Source organism: Mus caroli, unplaced genomic scaffold (assembly GCF_978045245.1).
Source record: "Mus caroli unplaced genomic scaffold, Mus_caroli_1 scaffold_14, whole genome shotgun sequence".
Classification (NCBI taxonomy): Eukaryota; Metazoa; Chordata; class Mammalia; order Rodentia; family Muridae; genus Mus; species Mus caroli.
Genome location: NW_028227269.1, coordinates 79,258,929 through 79,284,858, shown reverse-complemented (window position 1 = coordinate 79,284,858; position 25,930 = coordinate 79,258,929). Strand labels below are relative to the sequence as shown.

Genomic DNA, 25,930 nt, shown 5'->3' with positions numbered 1-25,930 from the left:
TCGTCCAGGAAAGGTACTGGCTATCAAGCCTGATGACCGGAGTTTGGTCTTCTTGGACACATATGGAGGAAGAAGAAAACACTTTCTCAAAATTTTCTCTGACTTCCACCTGTGTGTGGTGGTAGAGATACACATACACACACACACACACACACACACACACACACGCTAAATAAACAGATATATAAATATCCATTTTAAAATCTTAAAATATATTTTAATGTAGCAACTTTATTTTGTTAGACAACTCATCAGCCCATTCAGAAATTAAGTGTCCATTTAACATAGACAATTAGATCTTGAAATATATTTACAGTATTGTATAACCACTACCACAGTCAATTTTAGAGCATTTTTCTGGACCCCCCCAAAAGACACTTCGGTAAGGATGGAAGCCAGGGCTCATAAGCATGCTAAGACATGCTGACTACCTCTGAGCTACACCCGTGGTCTCCAACGCAAATTGTAATCCTCCACTATCTAGGCAACCTAATATCTATGCCAGAGAGGCTGGGCTAACCCCAGAGAGAGGTGGAAAAGTCAACCATTGCTGTTGTCAGTGATGAAGGGGATTCCTGTCAGGTGGCACTCCCAGCCCTACAGTTAGGACACTCTTGAGCAAAGCAGGTGAGTTGTGAGTTGTTCAGTTCCTCAGAAAAAAAAGCCCAGAGGCCAGGTATTTCTTTCTTTCCTGAGAACCCAGCCATGAGTGTGTGGGCCTTAACACCTTGCAGGCAGCCACAGCGAAGCTTAGCTCTTTGGGAGAGGGGGAAGTGGGGCTCAGAATAAGTGTGTGGCATCATTGTTGCTATGGTTCTGACATCTAACAGCTGTAATGATAGCCACTATTTATAGGGCACCTACTATGTGCCAGGTACTTACTTGGTAGGAAGTTTATCCCTGTGACTTCTAATTCCAGTAACAATCTTCCAAGTCAGTATCATCAATATCCCGGAGAGGTTTCAACCTATCAAAAACCACATAGCAGGTATGTTGCAAAACCAGAATCTGTTCTTGTTTTTCTGTTCCAAAGGTTGTTCTTTAAAAAAAAAAAAAGGAAAAGGAGTATGCAGCCTCTGGTACCCCTAGCAAAGGATGGTCCTTGTGTATCTGCTCATCTCCCTCAAAAGGCTTCTTTACACAGCGGCTCACTGTATCCACGCAGCATTCCCATAAAATGAAGAGCCATGACCTAGGAAGCTAAGGAAAGGGGCAGATAACTGGCTCACTTCATTCACACAGTCCTTAGGTCCTGTTTCATGTTTCAACTCAAAATGCCTAGGGTAGCCTTCACAGTCCAAGAAAAGAAACCTACTGGAGGCCAGGGGAAGCAGATGTATTCAGTAGCTAGAGAAAGCAGAAGTGCCTATGGGTGGGCCGTGTGGCTCCACCAGCCTGAGCCGAAGGACAAGATCCCAACCAAAGGAGGAAGCTCTGGGTATGGGGGTGGGAGTGCTAAGCTGGATGGGAACCTGTGAGAGCCAGACTTGGTATCGAGTCTCTGCAGACACCAGTCAGATAGGGCTTCACAGAGTTCACGGTTCAAGTCACGACCCCTAGAGCAATGCCCTGAGCATCCCTACCCTGCCCCTAGCCTTAGAATATGTGCACTGGTTGGGCATGGTGGCCCATACCTCTAATCCCAGCACCCAAGAGGAAGAGGTAGGTGGATCGTTTTTTAGTTTGAAGCCAGCCTGGTCTATACAGGAAGTTCCAGGACAGAGAAACTTTGTCTCAATCAATCAATCAATCAATCAATCAATAACATTAAAATGTTAAAAAGAGAGAAAATGTGCACCTGAGTCTGCCTGGCCATTTGGTGTGGACCACGCCCACCCCTAATTTTTTGATGCACTAAAACTCATAACCACTTTTTTTTTTCCAACACAGATCTGGTAATATGGGTAAAGGTGTTGGACCCAGTTTTTCAAGCAAGAGAAAGTCAAGATAGAAAGCATCCATCATGGGGCGGGAGAGAGGGCTCAGTGGTTAAGAGCACCCACTGCTCTTCCAGAGATCCTGAGTTCAATTCCCAGTGACCACATGGTAGCTCATAATCATCTGTAACTATCTGATGCCCTCTTCTGGTGTGTTTGATAACAGCTACAGTGTATTCATATACAAAGAAAGAAAGAGAGAGAGAGAGAGAGAGAGAGAGAGAGAGAGAGAGAGAGAGAGAGAGAGAGAGAGAGGAGGGAGGAAGGAAGGAAGGAAGGAAGGAAGGAAGGAAGGAAGGAAGGAAGGAAGGAAGGAAGGAAGCATCCACCAGCCTGGGCTGCACAATGAGACCATGTAAGAAAGAGAGGAGAGAGCCAGGTAGGAAACGGCAACAAGGATTCAAAGATGAGAGGCCATCTGCTATGTCCCCAGGTGGCCCAGGTGGGAGAAAAATGCCAGTTCTGTCACAGGCACACACCCAGGCTGGCCAACCAGATTGCCCAGCCCAAGAGCTGGGCAGGGACTCTGGGAGATAGCCAGCCTGGAAGGAGGAAGGGACAGGGGGTAGCTGTTTGCTTGAGCTACAGCCATCCCACAGACCTCACCCACACTGCTCTCGGTCTTATGACACAACTGTCCTGGGTGACTCTTCCTCCTCCAGGTTTCCTGTGACTTAATGAAAAGAAGAGAGGGCTGTAGGATTGGTCCAGCAGGTTTTGAGGTGCCAGTGGATGAAGGAATGGAATAGTGTCCTCCTTCAGATTGTCAGGGTTGGGAGGCTCTGACAGCTGCCTCGCAGAGGGATCACATGCACAGTGTCCTATGTGCGATCTCCCGAAGGGAAAAAAATAAAAATATAAAAAAAATCAAATTTCAAGTCTTTTTGTTAAATAAAATTAACTTATACAGAAAGTTTAATAAAATGTGATGTTGGTGTGATACTCAAAATATCACTTTTTAATCACACTATACTTTTTCTCTCTGCTTTATCTACCTTTGCTCTATCTGTGTGTTGGGAACGCTAATACAGTACTATCATGGCATCTCATGCCAAGCCCACATACAACAAGTGTCACACTGACAGCTTCAAATTAGGGTGGAAGTATTTACAGGGGAAACTGGCAAAACCTATTATTCAGCTCAGCATGCATTGTGAAATATCTCCATCTGAAACATCAAATATATACACCCAACAAGACAAGATAGTCAATGGTTTCCAATACTTGTATCCACAGATGTGAATGAACGGAGATGGATGGCGGAGGAGGTGGACCCAGCACAGGTGGCCCAGGATTAGCCAAACTCACTAGCTATGCCAATAGAGTGAATGGGGTGGGGAGCAGGTGGATTACCCAAGGAGTCGTCAGCCAGACCTTCAACAACTTACATATAACTGGAAAGGCGGGTCCACAGACCCGGCAGGAGATGTTTGATGTTGGCTCTATTGGCCTCTGTCTCCCAATAAAGTTAGATCCTAAATTATCATGGAAGATGAGGAGACCTCTAGTGGTAATGAAAATACTGGCCACAGCCTACCAGCTTCCTGACAGAATTCTCAAACCCTCTCCTTAAACAGAGTATACCCATAGACTCCAGCACCCAGACCAGGACAGCAGGAACGGTTCTTATGGCACAAACAGACAATGAACACAAGCACTTCTTCAAACCAGAGGGCCTCAAGCACTACTCCAGAAGCTATAACTCTTAGGATAGCAAGAATCTAATGATGCCCTTACTATGGTGGGCTGAAGATTATAGCAGCATCTGCCTACAGTGCATTATTGCAAGAAATAAAGAAATGAATGCACGCTGCACGCATTCTCTAAGAGACATGTTCAAGAATGATTAAAGCACCATTGTTCATAATAGAAAAACAAAACAAAACACAAAAGGACAACCCCAACGTCCACCCATGGCGAAGTGAATCAATGGGTTGTAGCATGTCCAGCAGATAGAAACAAACAAGTTAGGAATAAATCTCACAAATAGAATCAAAACCGAAAAGAGCCAGATATGAAAATGGATACACTGTGGGTTTTGTTGTAAAGCAAAAGATCATAAGCAAGACTAAGATAAAAGGAAAGAGTTTTCTTTGGGTGCAGGAATAGATTTGCAAATCTGTAAGGTGGGCTCCGGTCAGAGGCCAGGTGAGGGAAGCAGGTTTGCACGACATAAAAAGCATTCTTCAAGGATGATAAGGAGGACTGAGATAAGTTCTGTGCTGGGAATCAGGGCGGTTAAGTCCTTCGGAATGTCCAGGTCAAGAGGCAAACCAGCTCATCCGGTGTCCACACAATACTGCCAGATTCCAGAAAAATTCTTCCCAGCATAAGTCTTTATGACAGTTTATTTCTGCCATAAAGATCTCTTTAATTTAGATTGGGATTTTTGTTCTTTTTTTTTTTTTTTACTGTTCTGGAGTCATTGTGACTAAATGCTATTTATACCAAGTGTGGAGACAGGCAAAAAATCATTTATAGTGTTAGAATTTAGTATGATAGTTGCCTTCAGGGGATGTTTTGATTAGATTTCAAGAGGATGAAAATATTGATACATGATCTCACTATGCAGCTCAGGCTGGCTTAGAACTCCTTCCTCGGCTTCCCAAACGCTGGCATTATATGTTGTGCCACCACTCCAGCCTTTTCATTTTTGTTTTTTTGACCCTTAGAATCAAGTTAAAGGCCACGAACATGCTAAGTGTGTGGCCTAACCATTGAGCTACAATCTCAACCCTGTCTTGCCTCTCCATCTGGGTGCTAATTACACAGGCATGCTCACTTTGGGGAAGTCCATAAAAATGCTCATTTAAGATCAGTATACTTAGTGGGGTGATGGTGGTTTGCACCTTCAATCCCGGCACTCAGGAGGCAGGTAAATCTCTGAGTTTGATCTCAGCCTAAGCTACACAGTGTATTAGTTCCAAGACAGCCAGGGCTACACAGAGAAACCCTGTCCGAAGAAACAAAAAAACAGCAATCCCTTATAGTTTTTGAACCAAGTATTTTTGAATACTTGTAATATCAGCAACTCAGGAGACTGAGGCAGCAGGATTTTGCCAAGAGTTTGAGGCCAGCCCAAGCTACATATAAGTCCCTTCCTCAATCCCTCCAGCCCCCCAAAAGGTCACTGCTCTAACTAATAAATGAGAAGAGAAAGATAAAGCTGATTGAATTATGGCCATAGCAATCACTGATACAGGGTGGCTATGTGGTTTTGTGACATACATACTTTGGGCATTGTCACCACTGGCTTCCTTGACGTTTGAAATGGTGAGCTCTTTAGTCCAGTGCTTAAACATGCTCTTTGGGTATTTCACATGTGTGAAACAAAACAGTGTTAGGTCATAGGTTGGACCAAGTGTCTTCACTGATAAAAATCAAAATGGAGCCACTTGGGCCAAAGTCCCAAGTCGTTAATCCAAGACTAAACTATTTGTTTAACATTCCAAGAAAACAAGATTAAAGGGTTAGCCAAATTTCGCAAACAGGCCAGTTTCAGTCAGCATAATAACAATGTTCCCTCTGCCTCAAACTGTGCACATAGCAACAGGTATCCTCAAGGAACCCAACATTAAATAGTGACTTTTTAACTCCTCCATCTCCTGGTCTCTGACATGAAAGGATTTTAAAATGGTGGGTCTGCTTTTTGTTGTTCCTGCTTCCTTTAGGTGGTCCCTGTCTCTAAAACCAACTTATTCTGCTGAACTCCACACAGCACTTACTCTATTTTATGGAATGAAGTGTACCCCAGTTGTAAAACTAAAAACACAGTTTGTTAAGATCTACAAGTGAAAACTTTGTGATTTTGTTGTTTGATATGTGATGGCTATATTTATAATCAAACAGAATTTTTTTTTTTTTTTTTTTTTTTGCTTATAACATGAAAAGGCTGGCTGCATATCTATAATTCCAGTATTTGGGTAGAGGCAGGTGGACTATGAAATGGGTCAACTTGGGCTACATAACAATACCCTGTTTGATCACACTGTGAACCCTGAGAGAGTGTTATTTACTGGGGGGGGGGGGCACTGTGTCTAGCTGTGATGTGGCTCAGCCCTTAGTATACACCTTTAATCCCAAACAATGAAGTTAAAGTTAGTTTGTTGAAGGGAGCACACATGTTTGAAAGTGATGTCTAATTGAGTAGCAGACAAAGTGATGAATCAGCAAAAGATTTGACAGATTAGGATAGGCCCAACTCTCACAAGGACAGGAAAGAGGTTATTTAAGAAAGAACAGAGGGAGAAAAGAGGAGGCAGTTTTACTAGGAGAGTTTTACAGAAACAGGTTGAAAATCGAACAAGCTAGACACAGGTGAAGACAGAATGAGCCAGAGAATGAGAAGGAGCCAGACAATTAGAACAGATTGACAAAGTTAGTACAAGGCCAAGCAGAGCAATTCAGGAGAGGGAGGAAGAGAGAAGCCAGAATGAATCAGTCAGCTTGGGGAGGAGTTTGAGCCAGAAGAGCTGAGTTGAATCAGCCAGCCAGAGTTCAGAAAGAATAAGAAAGAGTGAACTTATTCAGCAACAAATCTCAGAGGCTAAAAACATTCTAGGCCCAGATGAGATTGCACGGAGCCTAGAAAGTTCTAGGACTAGGCCTAGAGCAAATGGAGGTTTATTCCCTCCGAGACGACAATTGCAAGAGGAGAGTGAAAGTCACTTTAACAATATCCTGTCTCAATAAAATAAAGTAAGAATGAAATGAGGGCATGCCTACAGGGATCCATGCAACACTGGCTATCCCTGTACAGTGCAGGGATAGCCTGTCTACTGCAGACTGACCCAGGCTCTCTCATCTGAAGTAGAGTTGGCTGCAGAATATACTGGGTATGGCTGAGTGGAGACTAAATGATTTCATTTCATTAAAGCTAAAACCAGAGCCTGGCCGGCACACAGTACACAAAATATAAGTGCTTGATATTATTTGTTTTGCCCTGGACCCTACCTGCTAAAAACCACTATTATCCTCATCAACAACCTAAAACACCCCCCTTGGGTGTCCAAACAGCCTACTGTGGTCAGGCTTTAAATATATCAGGTGGCTAGAACCGCAAGGAGCAGCACCTTGCATACATAAAGAATATTGGGGTGTGCTGGTACCAGGCCTAGTGCTAAAGGCGCTGAGTAAGACAACAGCTAAACACCAGGACAGACATCAACATAGCCCAGCATAACAGCTTGTGTCTCATGCCCCAACTTCCCACAGAAGGGTTGGATACGCTCCGTGGTTTGCTGTTTGTTTAGGCTCATGCTTAGTTGCACTGAAAGAAAACCGAAAGATTTCACCTTTTTAGAGTCTAGTTTTTCTACCTCTCACTTAAAAGGGGTGGTGGTGATGGTAAAGTTTGAATTCTGTGATCAGGAGCCAGCCCTTGTCACCACCCCTATCTGAAGCCAATGTCACAGGTCTATCTGATGACAGCGCTGGGACGTCGAGGAAAACCCAAAGCTTCTGGACAGAGCTGATAAGCGAGCCTTGAGTGCCGGACGGGAGGCAGATAAAGTGGGCGCATGCTCAGAGACCCGCGCTAAGGAGTCAGACGCATGCCCAAGGTCTAATACCTCGCCACCAGCCTGCAGCAGCATGGGCAGCCTGCCCCCAAGCGACTGTGAGACAGAGCCTGGATGTTTGCAGATGGCTCTAGCCCTCTCTGCTTCTCTGCATGCTTGCTTGACAGCAACGCACATTTAAAATCCAAATAGCAGGACTAAGACGCTATGAGACATGGCTCACGGTGTCCTTGTGTCTGGGCTTGCCTACTTCATGCCTGGGAGTCCCTTAGGAGATGCCAAGTAACGTGACTCCTCAAACTTTGGTGTACACACAGATCACCCAGGGATCATGTTAAAATGCAGATTCTGAGAGAACTTGGGATGGCACCCTCAGGTCCCTATCTCAAACTACTCACCATTGCAGGCTGCGCTGTGTGGTACCCTAGAGCAGGGTTCTCAACCACAACAACTACAGCATTTTGGATGTGATGAGCCACCCCCAGTGGGAGTAAATTTAATTCTTCATACAGATGGGTTTCATGGCGGCCCGACTGTGGGACGCTTAGTCTCATTCTCATACTTGGCTGTTACTTGAGCTGGCTTGGAACCTACTCTGTAGCTCAGGCTGACCTTGATCCTCCTGGGGGCTGGGGTCACTGATCACCGGACTGCCCCCCACCATGCCCTGTGTGCATTTGTTTGCTCAAATGTTTTGTTTTGTTTTTTTCAAGACAGGGTCCCTGTGTAGCCCTGACTGTCCTGGAACTCACTCTGTAGACCAGGCTGGCCTCAAACTGAGAGATCTGCTTGTCTCTGCCTCCCAACTGCTAGGATTAAGGGCCTATGCCACCCCTACCTATGTGTGGAATTCTTAAAATCTAAACATTGACTTCCCTGGGATAGAGATTTCAAAGCCTGAGGCAGAGCTGACTACATAATTTGCAAAACATAATGCAAAATAAAAACAGGACAAGGGTATACTTGTTCAAAGAACAAGAAATAGATGCTACTGCCTGTACTGAATTACAAAATTTGGCCTTTAAAATTATTTACTCCTTATGAAATAGTATAGTTCTGCAGGTCCAGATCACTGTACTGGCTGAATTCAGCCATAGAGGTAAGCTTACACAATGACATTTGAAAGTTTCTTCTCACAGTTTCTGTTGCCTGTAAAAGTCACACAAGAAACTAAAAGTAGCTTCAACATTGATGTATAATTTAAAACATCCATTTATGCGTTCCTACTGTGGCTTCAGTTACAAGAAAAAATTAATTTAAAAATTGTCTTGTTAATGACTGGTTTAATGAGAGCTTCCATGAAAGTCCATCCATTGAATGCAATGACATTTACATTTAATTTCTCCCAAACCTGATGTATTATTTACACAGCCAGGGACAGAGAAGCAGACTTCCCACTGGGGACCCCAGCACCTTCCTCTTGGGTAGCTTCTTCTCTATCCCGTGGCTGCTGCTGTTGGCCTTACATGTGCCACCAGTAGTTCTAACAACTGTCTTGGACACAGAGGGCATGGTGGCACGTACCTGTGACCCTAGCACCGAGGAAACCAGGCAAAGAGGATTGGTACAAACCCAAGGCCATTCAGCCCTCCCTGTACAGTGAGTTCTAGGACAGCCCAGGGTACATAGTGAGACTTTGTTTCAAATCAACAAGCAGAGACTGTCTCAAACATAGAAGTGCCTAAAGGGCCGCCAGGCTCTGAGTCTCTCTGCCTTATATATGCAGTCACCAGGAGTCTTAGCTCTGCTCACTGTCAGGCTGCTGGGACTTCCCAGATTTCTCAGACCAAACACAAATTCAAAGATAATAATTGTTAAGAGTTGAAGCCTGTTGGGTGTGGTGGCACATGCCTTTACTCCCAGAACTCTAGAGGGAGAGGCAGGCAGATGTCTGTGACTTCAAGACCAGCCTATTCTAGATATATAGTGAGTTTCGGGCCGGCCAGAGCTACGCAAGTGAAACCCTATCTAAAAATAGATAAAGAGTTATTTCTGGCTGAATAAAGATGGTTCAAGGGTTAAGGGCACTTGCTGTTTTTTCCAGAGAACCTGAGACTGGTTCTTGGCATCCACAGAGGCAGCTCATAAACACCTATAACCCTAGTTCTTGGAGACCCAATGTCTTCTTTTGATAATTACACACACATAGTATACACACACACACACACACACATCTTTTAATAAATAAATAATTGAATCATGCATAGCAGAGTGTAATCCCAACACTCAGAAGGCAGAGGTGGGAGGAATGGAAACTGGAGGCCAGCCTGGGCTATGCAGTGAGACCATGTCTCCAAAAAGGAAAATGTTGAGAATTTCAAGGTGAATTCTTTCAAGGTGAACTTCAAGGAGAGAATTAAAGCTAAGCAGAGCTCTTCCAAGCATGAACTACTACTGTGTAGGATGCATGCCCAGGTACTAGCCATTCCCAGTAATGACAGCAGTACATGACCCAGGATTCAGTGAGAGACATCAACGCAAGAGTCTGTAAGAGGTGACGGGAGGCATAGAGAAAGGTGGGTAGGGAAACAGTAAGGGCCAGCCAGGGTGGGTTTCCAGATCAATACAGGTGTCCCCCATGCAGACCCATGGAGACTGGATCCTGTGCATCCTGACAAGGACAGAAAGTCCTGCCATTGCCAAGAGTCTGTCTTTAGGAATTACTGTTTCCTGCGATTACAAGTGCAGTGGCCCACTAACTCTATTCACCTGGTCATCGGTTTTGCATTCTTTCTGTACAGTTTGGAAGGACTCCCTGGGATACCCATCTCTTAGGGAACTGCATGAGCTTCCCCAGAAGCACCCAACAGCCGACTTTTCCTCTCTCCCTCTGTATAGTGTCTTTAGTCTTTGTTCCTTGGTCTCTGGAGCCATCCAAGGCCAACAGTCCATGGTGGCCGTCCACCCAGCAACATCTGCTCCAGCAGCTTAAGCTGGCATTTAAAAAGCTCCCCTCCAAACTCTCCAGCCTGGCATTCCTCCCAGCCCCAATAGCAAAGGGCCACAATGGCTTAACCGGCAATGGCTTTGTACGGTCTACTGAGCAGCTTTGATCTCTGCGGTGCTGGGGAGGGATAAGAATGAAGAAAGAGGTGCAGAATTAAAAGGCAGGCCTGCACGTACATACTCTGGATCCAGCCTTTCTACCCCGCACCTGATGGTTCTATGCAGCCCAAGGAGCCAACAGGTGTGATTTACACATCTAACACTCAACTTTGATACTGACCCTCAGGCAGAATTCCTCATGAGTTCCAAGCAATATACTGTGGAATTTGGAGTTCAAGAGGGTGTCTCTAGAATGTACTTGATGTCTTTGGGAATGAGGGAGTGTCTAGGAATTTATCTTTCCACGTAGTTTATGGTGCATTTAAATATTTGGGGATCAGATTAACAAAGACAGAATTTCTGCCCGGGTTTCTTTGTGGGTTATTCTACAGTGTGACTCTATAATATACCTATGAGCCCAAGGCTTTTGTGGCAAGCCACAGCATGGATACTATACTCAACACCAAGTGATTTGACTAGGGATATGGCTCTGTGGTAGAACACTTGCCTAGTATATGCAAGACTCTGGGTTTAATCCTAAGTACTCAAACAAAACCAACCAAAAAAATAATAATAATTTGACGGCCAGCAAGGTGGGCAAAGATAATGGCCACCAAGACTGGTGACCTTAGTTCAGACCCCCAAACTCACACGTCAGAAGATGGGAACTGATTTTACAAGATGTCCTCTGCATATAGGAGGTCATGTGCATGCATAGCTATAGTCTGGCATGTGTGTGTGTGTGTATGTGCATGTGTGTGTGTGTGTACACATGTTTCCCCATCCCATTTACAAAGGACAGCCAGTCATCACAGATCTTGTCTGTGATCGATAACCATTCTCTGATCTAATGAAGATAAGAAAACGAAAACAGCCTAGCTCAGTCCCAGGTGACTTCTTCCTGCTCTTTTGAGGTTCACAGACTATTTATTGACCTTGGCCACACCCAGAATTGATCTCAGGTTTATCCTTCATGCTTGGCTAATGGCCAAGCAATGGAACACCTCTGTGCCCTCATCCTATAGGAGGGTTACACCTGAGCAGGAAAGTCAGAGCTCCGACTGAGGAGTGTCACAACGTGCAGAGGAAAGACACCACCCCACATAAGGGCTAGGCATGTAGCTTGGTGGTAAAGCATTCATCTGGCATGTACATGGCCCTGAGTTCAATTCTTACCACTTTAAGAAACAAATGAAGCACTGGAGAGATGGCTAAGCAGTGAAGAGCACTTGCTGCTCTTGCAGAGGACCTAGGTTCAGTTTCCAGGACCCAGAAGATCCAATGTCCTCTCATGACTTCCGTGAGCACCAGGCATGCATGCAGGACATACACAAAGGCAAAACAGCTGTGTACACAATTAAAACAAATGGAGTTGGCTTAGTCAAGTGTGTGGCACAAATCAGTGATCCATGCTGCCTTGTACCTGCTTGACCCAGGGCGTGTGTAGCACCAGTAGAGGGTATGGCCTTGTAGTAGGTGTGGCTTTGTTGGAACGGGTGTGTCACCATGGGCATGGGCTTTAAGACCCTCATCCTAACTTCCTGGAAGGAAATCTTCTCCTGTTTGCCTTTGAAACAAGGTGTAGAACTCTCAGCTCCTCCTGCACCATGTCTGCCTGGATGCTGCCATGCTCCTGCCTTGATGATAATGGACTGAACCTCTAAACCTGTAAGCCAGCCCCAGTTAACTGTTCTTCTGAAAGTTGCCTTTCAAGAGAATGATGTCTCTTCACTGCAGTAAAACCCTAACTAAGACACCTGCATTAGGAGGCAGAGCCTGAAAGTTTAAGGAAGCCTGGGCAACACAAAACACTGTCCAAAAAGTATCTGAGATTCTCGGTATTCTCACTCTGTTCTTTAGAGACAATTTGTCTGTGCATACCTGGAGTGGACACACTTCTCTGATGCCATCTTTAAGGAGAGTCTTGCCTGCATCCATTTGAGAAGCTGGCCAGAGGGCGTGGGCTAGGAGATTTGGAAGGAAGTGAGGCTTGGGTAGAACTTCGTGACTGTTTTTGGCATAAGCACTAGCTCCCCACAAATTGATGGGGAAACAGGAAACAGAGAGGTGCTCGGTGTGGTGCTTTGAATGAGAATGCTTCTTGCCCCACCCTAGAAATCATAGCGCTTCAAATACTTGATATCAGGGAGCAGCACTATTTGAAAAGTTAAGGTGCAGCCATGTTGGAGTAGGTGTATGTAGTAGGTTGGCCTAATGCTACTTGCATTTTAATGCTAATATGGGCCTCCCCAAGACTGGCTGCCCCAGAGACAAGAGATTCTGCATGTCAGACTCGAGTGACCCTGTCCCCAAGTTATTTGTGATTGGTAAATAAAGATGCCAACAGCCAATAGCTAGACATGGGTGAGGATTAGGTTATGAGGGCTGGGGGTCAGAGGAGAACCACAAGGAGAAGAATAGTGCAGGAGGAGGAAGGAAGAAGCCACCACAGATTAGGAGTCCAGAGAACATGGCCTGGAGGGCTGCCCAAGTAGCTAAGAGCAGTCCAGATGAAACATAGAAAGTAATAACTTGAGTTGTCAAAAGGAACACAGAGAGCAGTGTCTGCCCAACCCTTGAGTTATTTAAGGCTTATTGTAAATATCAAGCTTGTGTGCGTGCCTTTTATCCAGAAATTTAAATAGCTAAGGCGGGGTAGAAACCTAGGGCCAGGATTAAATACTTTCTACAATGGGTGTGGCCTTGTTAGAAGAAGTGTGTCACTGGAGTTGGCTTCAAGGTTTCAAAAAGCCCATTCCAAGCCTGTGGATCCAGATGTAGAACTCTCAACCACTCCAGCATCAGGTCTACCTGGATGCTGCCATGCTGTCGTCTGCCTGATGATAATGGACTAAACTTCTGAAAGTGTAAGCCAGCCCCTATGAAACCCTTTTCTGAATTGGCCTGGTCATGGTGCCTCTTCACAGCACTAAGACACCGACCCAAACAGAAGTGTTCTCTTCTTCTCACACTAACTAGCCAACTCCATAGCTATCTCAGGTCCATAAGCCTCCAGTGCGCACACGGGGCTAGGTCCTCCTGTCCTTCCCTCGCATAACCCACACGCTTCCTGTACAGTTAGGTCTGCCTCTCCCTTCACCCTCAGCCACAAATCACCACCAGCTCTGGGACTAAGCCTGTCTGTTTGTCGCCGAGTCCGAGGACTGACCTTAAGCCTGTACACAGGCACATGTTTCATTTTCCTCCCCAAAGATGAAATCATTTTCCCCCTAAATCAAATAAAACCCATGTGAAGAAAATTAGTATTTACTGCATACCTACCATATACCAAAAGACTGGCTATTTAATATGATTTTCATAGCCACTCTGTAAAACGGATGTAACTCCTGGTTTTTTTTTTGGTTTTTTTTTTTTTTTTTTTTTTTTTTTTGGTTTTTTCGAGACAGGGTTTCTCTGTGTAGCCCTGGCTGTCCTGGCACTCACTTTGTAGACCAGGCTGGCCTCAAACTCAGAAATCCGCCTGCCTCTGCCTACCGAGTGCTGGGATTAAAGGCGTGCGCCACCACGCCCGGCTCGTAACTCCTGTTTTTAAGACAACGTAACTTCAAGATGGCAAGATATTAAGTAGCTTGCCACATTCATGAGAGAGAAGAAGGACAGAAGGAAGGGTAGAAAAAGAGGAGGCAGGGGTAAGGTGGTATGCACCAATAATCATAGTACTTGGTGGGTAAGACAGAAGAATCATAAAATCCAGGCCATACTGGACTACATGACAAGACTCTCAAAACACATAGACACATTACACACATAAAACACACACAACACGCCGGGCGTGGTGGTGCATGCCTTTAATCCCAGCACTTAGGAGGCAGAGGCAGGTGGATTTCTGAGTTCGAGGCCAGCCTGGTCTACAAAGTGAGTTTCAGGACAGCCAGGGCTACAGAGAAACCCTGCTCAAAAAAACAAAAACAAAAACAAAAAAAACCACACACAACACATATTACACATGTAGAACATACACAAGATACATACAACATACACTACACACACAACAAAACAAACACAACACATACATAATACACACATTATATACATCACACACATAACACACATACAACATACATACACACATAACAGAGCAAACACAACATACAACATAGCATAGCACAACACACACAATACACAAAACACACTTAATACACTCACACTATAGACACAACACACACATGCACACACACAGCTGTTTATGCGGTCCTAAGCCATGCTGTGTCTAACTCTTCAGCTTTGGTGGAGGAGGGTGTCTGACAACCTCTCCCCAGTCCTCAGTGCTGGTAGGAATATCAGTGACCACTTCCCTATTCACCTCTCTGAGAAAAGGAGGGAGGCAAGAAATGGGACCAAGTTATTAGCAAATATTTGCTTTACAAACCTTTACTGAATATGTCAAACATAAGACCTGGGAAAAGGGGGGCTGGCAAGATGGCTCAGCCAGGAAAAGCATCGACTGCTCTTCCAAAGGTCCTGAGTTCAAATCCCAACAACCACATGGTGGCTCACAACCATCTATAATGAGATCTGACGCCCTCTTCTGGTGTGTCTGAGGACAGCTACAGTGTACTTACATAGAGTAATAAATAAATCTTTGGGCCGGAGAGAGTGGGGCCAGAGTGAGCAGAAGTCCTGAGTTCAAATCCCAGCAACCACATGATGGCTCACAACCATTTGTACAGCTACAGTGTACTTACATACATAAAATAAATAAATAAATAGACCTGGGAACAAAAGGACATAAAACACAGGGCCTCCCCTCTCAAAGGCCATTTTCCAGTTCTTGAATTAGATTAAAAAAAAAATAGCTACAGCAAAACCAACATTATGGAAGTTAGATGGATTCTCATTCGTGTGTGTGTGTGTGTGTGTGTGTGTGTGTGTGTGTGTGTGTATTTTTCTCTAATAAAACATTAAGCCTGTAAGCTCAGTAATTTGGGTGACAACAGCTGGAGGATTATAAGACCAAGACAGCTGGGGTTACATAGAAAGTTCCAGTTCAACTTGGGTTATTCAGAAAGACTCTCTCTCAGAAAGAAAGAAAGAAAGAAAGAGAGAGAGAGAGAGAGAGAGAGAGAGAGAGAGAGAGAGAGAGAAAGAAAGAAAGAAAGAAAGAAAGAAAGGAAGGAAGGAAGGAAGAAAGGAAGAAAGGAGGGCAGGCAAAGGAAAGAAAAAAGAAGGAAAGAAGAGAAAAGAAAAGGAAGGAAGGAAGGGAAAGGAAAGAAAAAAGAAGAAAAGAAAAGGAAAGGAAAGGAGAGAAGAGAAGAGAAGAGAAGAGAAGAGAAGAGAAGAGAAGAGAAGAGAAAAGAAAAGAAAAGAAAAGAAAAGAAAAGAAAAGAAAAGAAAAGAAGCCGGGCGTGGTGGCGCACGCCTTTAATCCCAGCACTCGGGAGGCAGAGGCAGGCGGATTTCTGAGTTCGAGGCCAGCCTGGTCTACAAAGTGAGTTCCAGGACAGCCAGGGCTACACAGAGAAACCCTGTCTCGAAAAACCAAAAAAAAAAAAAAAAAGAAAAAATTTTATATATTGCGGCTCACCCAAACACTGCGTGCCCAGCCCAAACTGACCCAGACAATGAGTGCCTCACCGGGAGATGTCAATGAGTGCCTCACCGGGAGATGTAACTGAGGTGAGTTGTGAGTACAGTCAATTCGGCAGTTGGAAGGAACGGGTATTGTCATCAAGCCCCCTTAAGATACTGACCTTTGGGTACGACCCGCACCCCTGGATTGAAGGATAGGGTCTGGTGTTAGGCCTGGAATGTCGCTTTGGAGGATTCAGAGCCTCACTATGGGCTGATGAGCAGAGGACTGGCGCCACCTGGCGGTAGGAGTGCAAGGGCGCACACTGAGGTCCTAGTCTTCCATTACTCCTGGGTCCAGTTATCCCAGCTGCCATTCCACTCTGTCCAGACCAATCCTCTCATTTTCAGCAGCAACTGGAAAAATAAAAAGCAACGTTTCCAAACGGAGCAGAGGAACTGAGAGTCTAGTTAGAGACATGATTTATAAGTACAAAGAAACTCAACATAAGAAAATTGGAACGTTTGGATTTGATCATCATTTAGTTAATTTAGTTAATAGTAATAATTGCCTTTCATTATTTTGTCAACACATGGTATTTTGTATTATGTGCAGAACATATTTCATCTCAATTCTCAGTAACAACCATGTGAGATAAATTATAGCCTTATTCACCTTTTTAAAAGGTGGGCAAACAAGTGCTGGGGAGATGGCTCAGTGGCCATCTAAAGGACCAGGGGTTCAAAGCCCAGCATCAACATAGCATCTCTCAGTTGTGTGTAACTCCAGTCCCATACACTAGCTTCTGACCTACTCAAGCACCAGGCATGCATGCGGTGCACAGACATAACCTCAGGCAAAACCATCCATACACATATCAAAACTATTAAAGGGTAAGCGAAGTTTATTGACAAAATAAAGAGACAGGTTCCCTATTACAGCCATTCTGTGTTGATCAAATGGCTATTCAGAGAGGCTAAGTAATTTCCTTGAGGTTAAAGAGTCAAGACATAGACAAACTGGGATTTGAACTTGGTTATAGACTCTGAAGCACTTGGTTGTAGACTCTGATACATTTATCCTTAAGTGACCTGATAGGTATGGCCACTCAACACACTGAAAGTGGAACTCGCCGACCTTGCCTTTCATCCTTCATTTCCAGTCTGAATAAATGGCCCTCCCTCCTCTCCACCCCAACTCAGTCTCCGATGTATAGTCTAGAAACCTAGGGAGTTTTAAGCGCCCCCAGAGTCACTTACCAACCGTGTGTGTTGTCTCTCATATATGCTTTTTTTGTTTTCATTACTGAAGACTGGACCCAGGACCTCATACACAGTAGGCAAGTTCTCTACCACTGAGCTATATCCCCAACCTCTCACATCTACTTTAGATGTTCCCCTCTGTCCTCTACCTGATTAGATGCCCACTGAGCAGTATGGTTGATTTATAGTACATTCTTCCACTTCAGTCTCCATGGTAATGGGCTCTGCCACTGCTGTCCCAGTGTCTGGCACCCAGGAGACACTCAAATCTGAGTGGCTCAAGGTAGCCAGAAGTCATTTTTTTCCCACTTTACCAACGTTCTATTGAGTTCATATGTAGTATTATGTAACATTCATATTTACTAAATCCCTAGATCCCTATGCCTTTGTGTGTAACTGAAGTCAGAGCATTTCGAAAGTCTGGGGGTTACAATGGAATCGTGAGTGTGTCTCTACTTTCACATGACTGGTCTTCGGCTAGGTGAGGATGGGGTAAATCAGTAAAGTGTTTGCCATGGTAAGCACTAAGGACCTGAGTTTGGTCCTCAGAACCCATAGTTTACAAGCTGGGCGTGGTGATAAATTCAGAGCTAAGGAAGTGGAAACAAGGAAACCTGGGGCTTGCTGTCCAGCCAGACTACCCTTCTCAACAAGTTGCAGGCCAGCGAGATCACCTGCAGCCAACAGCAACACTGGATTCATAGTAATGTTCCCTCCAGGTCAGGTGTCCTTGCTGACAGCTCTATAATGTAGGCTTTTTTTTTTTTTTTTTAACTGCAAGTGGTGTGTTTGATACGTGTGAACATGTATGTAGGTACAGGTGCAAGCATGGCACAGCACACATGTGGAATTCAGAAGACAACCTCAGGCATCGGCCTTGGCCCTCTGTGTTTTAAGGGCATGTTTGGGATGTAGTTTCTTGCTGTTCGTTGCTGTTTGAACCATGCTAGCCGATTTAGAAGCTTCCAGTGACTGCCTCCCACCTCACTATAGGAGTGCTGGGATCACAAACACACGCTTCCGTGTCCGGCTTTATGCGGCTTCTGAAGATGTGAACTCGGATCCTCATGTTTGCTTGCAAGTCTTTTACCTGCTCAGCCATGTTCCAGCCCAGGCATGCTGGTTTCTGATCCCCCACAGGATAGGAGCAATACCTGCTTCATATCTTTAATGCTTAAGCAGATTAATAGCTCAAAATATTCTGATGCAGCTAGTTGTACAACACATATAACAGGCAGAGTAGCATTACTCAGACTCCATTTCTTCTCAACGATACAGAGCGGAAAGTTACTAAACTGTCTGGACCCAAAACAGAGGAGGCCCTGTCTACCTTGCAGGCCAGCTTGGAAGTCCTTGCCATTGCCGTAGCATGCCGGCACAGTGCTGGCCTTTGAGTGATTCTTTTTCTATTGGTGAGTCTTCCCAAATTTCTGCATTGATTAGCAATGTTCCCTCAGGTCTCCTTGCTGACAGCTCCATACGGTAGGCATTTTAAAATGCATGTGGTGTGTTTGAGATGTGTGTACATGTATGTAGGTGCAGGAGCAGGCATGGCATAGCACACATGTGGAATTCAGAAGACAACCTCAGGAGTTGGCCTTTGCCCTTCATATTGCTTGAGGCGGAGTTTCTTGCTGTTTGCTGCTGTTTGAATGATGCTAGCTAAAGAATAGAAGTTGATGCTATTTTGATTAGCATAGCCCTTACTAAAGTATAAAATATGTTCTTTTGCCAAATATTTCCTTTACTTGGTTTACATCCGAAATTTCTTCTTAACGATTTAATCTCAAAAAATTAGGAATGATGACACTTTAATCATACTTGTCTAGATCCACTTGGGAGGCAGAAAGCCACAGTAATTTAAACAGGGGAAGCTTAATTTAAAGAAAAGAATTGAAGCTAAGAAAAGAAATGAGTGCACACGTACATAGAGGTCTAAAACTTGCCTCAGCCTTGGGTGCTCAGGGAAGGACACAGGAGGGAAGAACCTGCCTCGAGATCGCACTTCAGGGCTTCTCGGAGGAGGTGAGGTTGCAATCTAGGGCAGGCAGGGTCTACCTAAGGCGGGCAAAGGAAGGTGGCCCTCAAACCCAGGCATCACTAAAGGACTGTTCTGGGGCGTCAGCTGAAGGGCAGTGCCACAGGAAGTCCCCAGGCTTCTGTATCGCAAACCGGGTAGCTAGAATAGGAAAGGGCCAGCATCCAGGAAGAACCAGGGGAAGTCCCTCTGCCCCCCTCCCCGCCCCGCGTCCCTAACCCCAGCACCTCCCTCTCCTGGTGAACCTCCACGTGAGGCTCATTGTCTAGTGGAAAGTACTTAGTCTGTTTCGCCAGGACAGGTACTGCAAGGTGGATTTGGAGAGGTCAGTTGATGACTGACACAAGCTGTTATCAGACATTAGAACAGGGGTTGGGAAGCAGTTCCACAGGAGCCTGATAATAAGCAGTTAAAGCTTTGAGTCACGTTGTCTCTGTCAAAACTATTGACGTTGGCCACTGTTGTACAAAAGCAGAGCAGACAATATGTAAGCAAATGAGCGTGGCGGTGCTCCAGTGAAACCTGATTTACAAAAACTGGAGTAGGCAAGGGATCAGCCAGTTCCTGATGTGGGACCTCCAAGTGCAGAAAAATACAAGACTAAAACCTATTCTAGGGCTGGAGAGATGGCTCAGTGGTTAAGAGCACTGACTGATCTTCCAGAGGTCCCGAGTTCAAATCCCAGTAACCACACGGTGGCTCACAACCATTTGTAATGAGATCTGATGCCCTCTTCTGGTGGGTCTGAAGGGAGCGACCTTGTACTTATGTATATTAAGTAAATAAATCTTAACAACAACAACCTCTTCTCTGCAAAGAGGGGTGGGTTTCAAGGGTGTACACAGCAGAGCAGCAGAGGGAAGCCCCAACAAGAAGAACTTAGGGGTTTTGTTGGTTGCTTGCTTTTAAGAAAGGATCTTACAGCTTCGGATCCTTAAGCCTCCTGCCTCAACCTCCTGAGTTCTGGGATTATGGCAGCAAAAGAAATTTAAATACATTTATTTAAATAAGGATAATAATGTTCACACTGTACGGTGGCTTTTTATTTATTTATTTATTGCTTTAGTCTAAATTAATGAGCTACTGCATTAAAAGGCTTAAGAACCCAATAAATTATCTTTAAGGACTGGCGTATGGCAAAATAAATCTGTATTTCAGAAGATAAAACCCAGAGAAGTTTAAAAAAAAAACAAAAAAACCCCCAAAAAAAACAAACAAACAAAAAAACAACCTTGTCAGAGACCTAAAGGGATGGCTGGGGTTCAGGAGCCCTTTCTGCTTTTCCAGAGAACTCCCCACCCATGTGCACAGGGTGGGGTGGGGACTACAACCGTCTGTAACTTCAGTTTCAGGGGGTCTAATGCCCTCTTCTGACCTCTGTAGGTGACCCCATACACTCACACACCATATGTTCACACACATCACATAAATTAAAAAAGGATTTTTTAAAAAAAGATTTATTTATTTATTATATGTAAGTACACTGTAGCTGTCTTCAGACGCACCAGAAGAGGGCGTCAGATCTCATTACGGCTGGTTGTGAGCCACCATGTGGTTGCTGGGATTTGAACTCAGGACCTTTGTAAGAGCAGTCAGTGCTCTTAACCACTGAGCCATCTCTACACCCCTCCCCCCTTTTAATAAAAAGGATTTTTTTTTAATTGTCTGAAACAATATAGCCTTACCACTGTGGAAAGGTGAGTGTTGCTTTCTCTGTGTGTCACAATGAAATTGGATGTGACATTCTGATCTTCTGTGACATTCTGATATCACAAGGAATCTCCTTGTGATAGACTTTAGCCCTTCACCTCTGTGTAATTCCAGCATTTGGAAGGTAGAGTCAGGAGGATGAGGAGTTCTAGGGTAATTCTCAGCAAGTTCATGGCTAATTTGGGAGATACATACATAGATACATACATACATACGTGTGTGTGTGTGTGTGTGTGTGTTCATGTGCACACGCACATGCTCGCACACTCTTCCTATTGGTTTGGCCATATCTAAATGGTTTATCAAAATAAAATAAATGACATTCACCACTGCTCACTGAAAATATTTGCTTTTATACTTTGCATATAGTTTTTCTGGTTCTGCGAGATAATTAAGGGAATTCTCTGCAGAGGAAAACCCGGGTACGAATTGGTTAACTTGCCCACTCCACTCATCACTTCCTGGATCCACAGCTCTGCAGATACTGAGATTAAAGTGAAAGTACAAATCATGGTATTCGGGATTAGACAGAGCCTGGTCCAAATCCCAGCCCTACCTCTTATTCGCCATGTGACCATCTGCTTCTCTATTTCCTGCTGCACATCCCACAAAGCCCTTGGTGGACTTTGGTTTACCATGTTTGTTGAGCAAACATCCTTGAACAATAGAGACAGTGGCTCCCTCCAGGTCAGAGGGAGGATTTCTCTGCCAGTCAGGATAACTAAAACAATGCCTCCCTTGGGACACAAGAGGACCAGGTTCACTATCAGCTGTCCTGTTAGTAACTCTTCACCCTGCTATGGCCAAATATCTGATACAAGCCACTGAAGGGAAAATGTTTATTTTGATTCCTGGTTTAAAAGGGGTATGGTTCATCCTGACGGAAGGCATGGTGACTGGTCACATTGTGTCCATAGTAAGGAAGCAGAGAATAGAAATGTAAGGGTGTTGGTGCTTAGCCCATATTCCCTTTTCCTGTTTCTTTTTGAGACAGCAGGGCCTTTGTAATTCAGCACAGGCTTGCCTCCAAGTCAATATGCAGCTAAGGATGATCTTGAATTTTCTGATCTTTTTGCCTCTGCCTCTTGAGTGCTGGGGTTGCAGGTATGCACTGCCATGCGGGGCTTTATGTGGTGATGAAAATCAAGCCCACAACTTTGTAGATGCCAGGTAAATATTTTAACAATGGAGCCACACCCCTGACTCTTGCATTCAGTCCAGGACCCCAGACCACGGGATGATGCTCTCATATGCAGACTGGGTCTTCCCTCCCCAGCTAGACCTAGAAATAACCTTACAGATACACCTAGAGGTAGATCTCTAGGTGATTCTAAATCCAATCAAGTTGGTGATGTAAATTAAGCTCCGTTTAAAAGTGCCTCACCTGGGGCTGGTGAGACGGCTCAACGGTTAAGTAAGTACTCAGCGGTTAACTAACTGCTCTTCCGGAGGTCATGAGTTCATAACCATCCGTAATGAGAAACAAATAAAAAAAATCTATGGGCCAGAGTGAGTGGGGCTGGAGCAAGAGGGAGAAGAGAAGCGGGGGGGTCGGGGGGGGGAGTGCCTCACCTGTAACATAAGCCCATTTTATGTGTACTGTCCACCTGGTCCCACTCTGATCAAAAAAACCAAACCCCATGTTCTTTGTGTACGTGAGAAACAGGTCCTCTATCAGCATCTATGCACCGCGGGGGCTAACTTGCTAGCTTGTGAGGTTAAAGTTCAAGCCTTACAACCCCTAACATCACTGCCTAAGAGTTGCATCAATACCTCCCACTTCCTCCATCACCATTGCACTTTGGCATCTGCTCCCCGTACACCGTGGTGGGATGTTTGCCAGTGCCACTCAAGCTGATGACTGTTACTTTGGATATTTGATTCCAGAAGAAACCCATTTGGACGTCTGTAGCCTTTAGTACTTGAATCACGTCCTTCTGAGAGCTCTCCTCATATAGCAAGCACACTCTCCTTCCGTTCCTTACTGGTCTCATCCGTGGGTCTGCTTTTTTCTTTGAAATCCTATCAGTGGTATCCTGTTATCAGCCCATCTTTCCTATCTGCGTGATCTCACACATATTATTCATTCTAAGACCTGTCTTAGCTGGGGTTTCCATTGCTGTGATGGAATACCATGACTAAGAGCGATTTGGGGTGGAAAGAGTTTATTTCTGCTTACAGTCATATTTTTATCATCAAAGGAAGTCAGGGGCTGGAGAGGTGGCTCAGTGGTTAAGAGCACCGACTGCTCTTCCGAAGGTCCTGAGTTCAAATCCCAGCAACCACATGGTGGCTCACAACCATCCGTAATGAGACCTGACGCCCTCTTCTGGTGCGTCTGAAGACAGCTACAGTGTACTTAGATAGGGCAGGAAGTCAAGGTAAGAAGATGCGGAGGCTGCTGCTTACTGGCTCGCTCCTGAACGCTCACTCAGCCTGCTTTCTTACGCACTCCAGGATCACCAGAGGTGAGACCACCCACAATGGGCAGGCAACCCCTCATCAATCGCTAATTAAGAAAATGCAAGTCTTGCCCTCAGAGTAGTCTAGGGGTGCATTTTCTCAGTGGAGGTCACCTCTTCTTAAATGACTCTAGCATGTGTCAAGTGGACAGAAAACTAGCCAGCACAGGAACCTTACATCCTCGATCTAGTTCCAGTCCAGACCTCTAGTATGACTTAACCAGCCACCTGTTGGACGGTCCTACTCTAATGATGGAGAGGGACAACTGCCCATAACTGGCATTCCATACCAGCTAATCTTCCCTCCTGGATCCACGCTTTCTGTGTCTGTCTGTCTGTCTGTCTGTCTCAGCATCCCACTGTTCCAGGCAGCCATCCTTGATCCCTCACCTCACACACTAGAGCCAAGCTTTGAGTGTGGTTCCTTCTACTGTATTTACAAACCCCCACCTTCCTCCTTTGCTACCACTGCTCCCTTTCTGGTTCCAACATTCCCTGTGTTGGGTACCTGCAGTGCCTCCCCCGCTGCTTCCTTGGTCTCTTGGGCCTTGCCCTGTTGTTGATAGAGTTATGTTCCTAAAAAGTCTATCTGCGGCATTATTTCCTTGTTCAAAACCTTCACTTTCCAAAACAAAACAAAAACTTTACTTTTCCCTCATGGTTTCCTTTGTTTGCTTGTTTAGCTTCTCTGTGTAGCCCTGGCTGTCCTGGAACTCTGTAGCTCAGGCTGGTCTTGAACTCATAGAGCTCCACCTGCCTCTGCCTCTGCCTCTGCCTCCTGAGTGCTGGGATCAAAGGCGGGCATCACCACCAACCAGCATCATAGTTCACCACACTCTCTAATGCTACATCGCTCCCCCCCCCCCATTCCTTGGGAGGATTCTAATCTGGGACGTCTTTGGCCACTACCACTCACAATGGAAGGGTAGGATGAGGTGTCATCGAAAAGCACTCATTACATGGCACCAATCAGGATCAGTCTCATTGTATGAAACTAGCGACTTGGAAGTAGCATCCGCTGGCCACTTGTATTCTGCTGCCTGAACCCATGTGTTTTTGTCGACTGTTTTTAGTTATTTAGGTGAGCAAACAAGGTAATGGCAATTTCATAATGCGGCATCACTCTTTGTTCTCATTCGTTCTCCCACCTTAGCTTTCCTTAAATAATAAAAATCACTATTTGGACCAGGTGCCCTCTTTCTACCCAATTACTTGCTGACTTGTTGGTCTGCTTAAGATCCCTTTGAGAAATATGCTGATTTCTTCATTGTACCCGCCTAAGGTGCCCAAAGACTAGGTTTCTGGTGATAACTGCTATGTCCACATCTCTCTCTGTATTACGTATGTATGCATGCATACATTTATATGCATACATGTGTAGTTACTGTATTTTTGATTGCTTTGTCGTCCTCTAAGCAAAGAAATGTATACCCTTAAGTGGCCACCAGGAGGCGCCAGGAGCAGCGAGAGACCTGCGGTACCTTGGCGGTAGAGGTGGAGATGGATGCAGAGGCGAGGGAAGAACCCAGCTTCCTTTTTTAAGAATCAGTTGTGAGCAAGGGAGCAGAGCTACGTTATTTTAGGGAGACTTTGTCGCACTCCCCCTCCCCCGGGTAGGTAGCGTCTGGGATGTGTGCACCCTGTTCGTAGTCTCCCATGGAGAGACGCTGGCTGCTGCAGCCGGCAGTAACCCGACCCCGCCGGCGCAGGGACTGAAGAGGCGCCGGGGAGAGCAGCGAGAGGCGAACAAAAGCCCTCGGCAAGGGGGCCGGAGCCCGGACCTGGGGTAAGTGAACCCGCTCGGAGACCTAGCAGCTCCCAGTATGGAGCGGCAGGGTTTACGGCGCTCTAAGAGCCCACTCCCCTGAGATGCGGTGCGGAAACTGGTGAGCATCAGCGGCTGATGTCTGAGTCCACCATACTGGGGTTGATGGTACCTTTAACTGCACATTCAGCCTTGGAGATCGGGTGCATCTGGGAGGATTCAGGTGCCTTGTGCATCTTGGGCAAACACCGGGTGGGGGCTGGAGGAAGAGGAAGGCAGAGAGCTCCCAGCAAGCCCAGCTGGAGAGGCTGGAGAAAGAATCCATCACCCGACTCGGAGGAGCCTTTGGAGACTCTTTTCAGCCCTTCCATCTCCCGGGGGCCCTGCGCTCCGGGTCCTTTTGGCAGAGAGAAATCAACCATAAACTTCTTCCTAGGCAACTGGGGCCCTCGCAGCAATGCACTTTGGCATGCACAGGCCCCTTCCCCTTTTGTGTTCTTGCAAAGCTGCATCCCAGCAGCCCGCCTAAGCTACAAACAAATAGCTAATCCTCCGGGGAATCCTCCAGCGCCTCCCTCGCTGGCTGCAGCCTTCCTTGCGCTTCAATCTTTGCAGGAAGGGGATGCAGCTAGCGGGCCTCACGCCAATGTGGTCTCCTGAAA

General features: G+C 45.5%; 1 protein-coding gene and 1 long non-coding RNA gene across 2 annotated transcripts in view; one reads left to right on the top strand and one right to left on the bottom strand.

Moving 5' to 3' along the window:
* Nucleotides 1-774: 774 nt before the first annotated feature.
* LOC147001269 (uncharacterized) lies at nt 775-25,724 on the bottom strand. The gene is made up of 3 exons (XR_015045237.1): nt 25,441-25,724; nt 16,213-16,447; nt 775-967 (listed from the first exon to the last, which is right to left on the bottom strand). It is a non-coding gene; the product is annotated as an uncharacterized LOC147001269 (long non-coding RNA).
* The window catches only part of Ccdc177 (coiled-coil domain containing 177), a 6,406-nt gene continuing 3,892 nt past the window's right edge, over nt 23,417-25,930 (top strand). The window contains exon 1 of the mRNA XM_021179697.2: nt 23,417-25,289. The gene's annotated coding sequence lies outside the window, so the exon portion shown is untranslated. The remainder of the gene's footprint in view (nt 25,290-25,930) is intronic.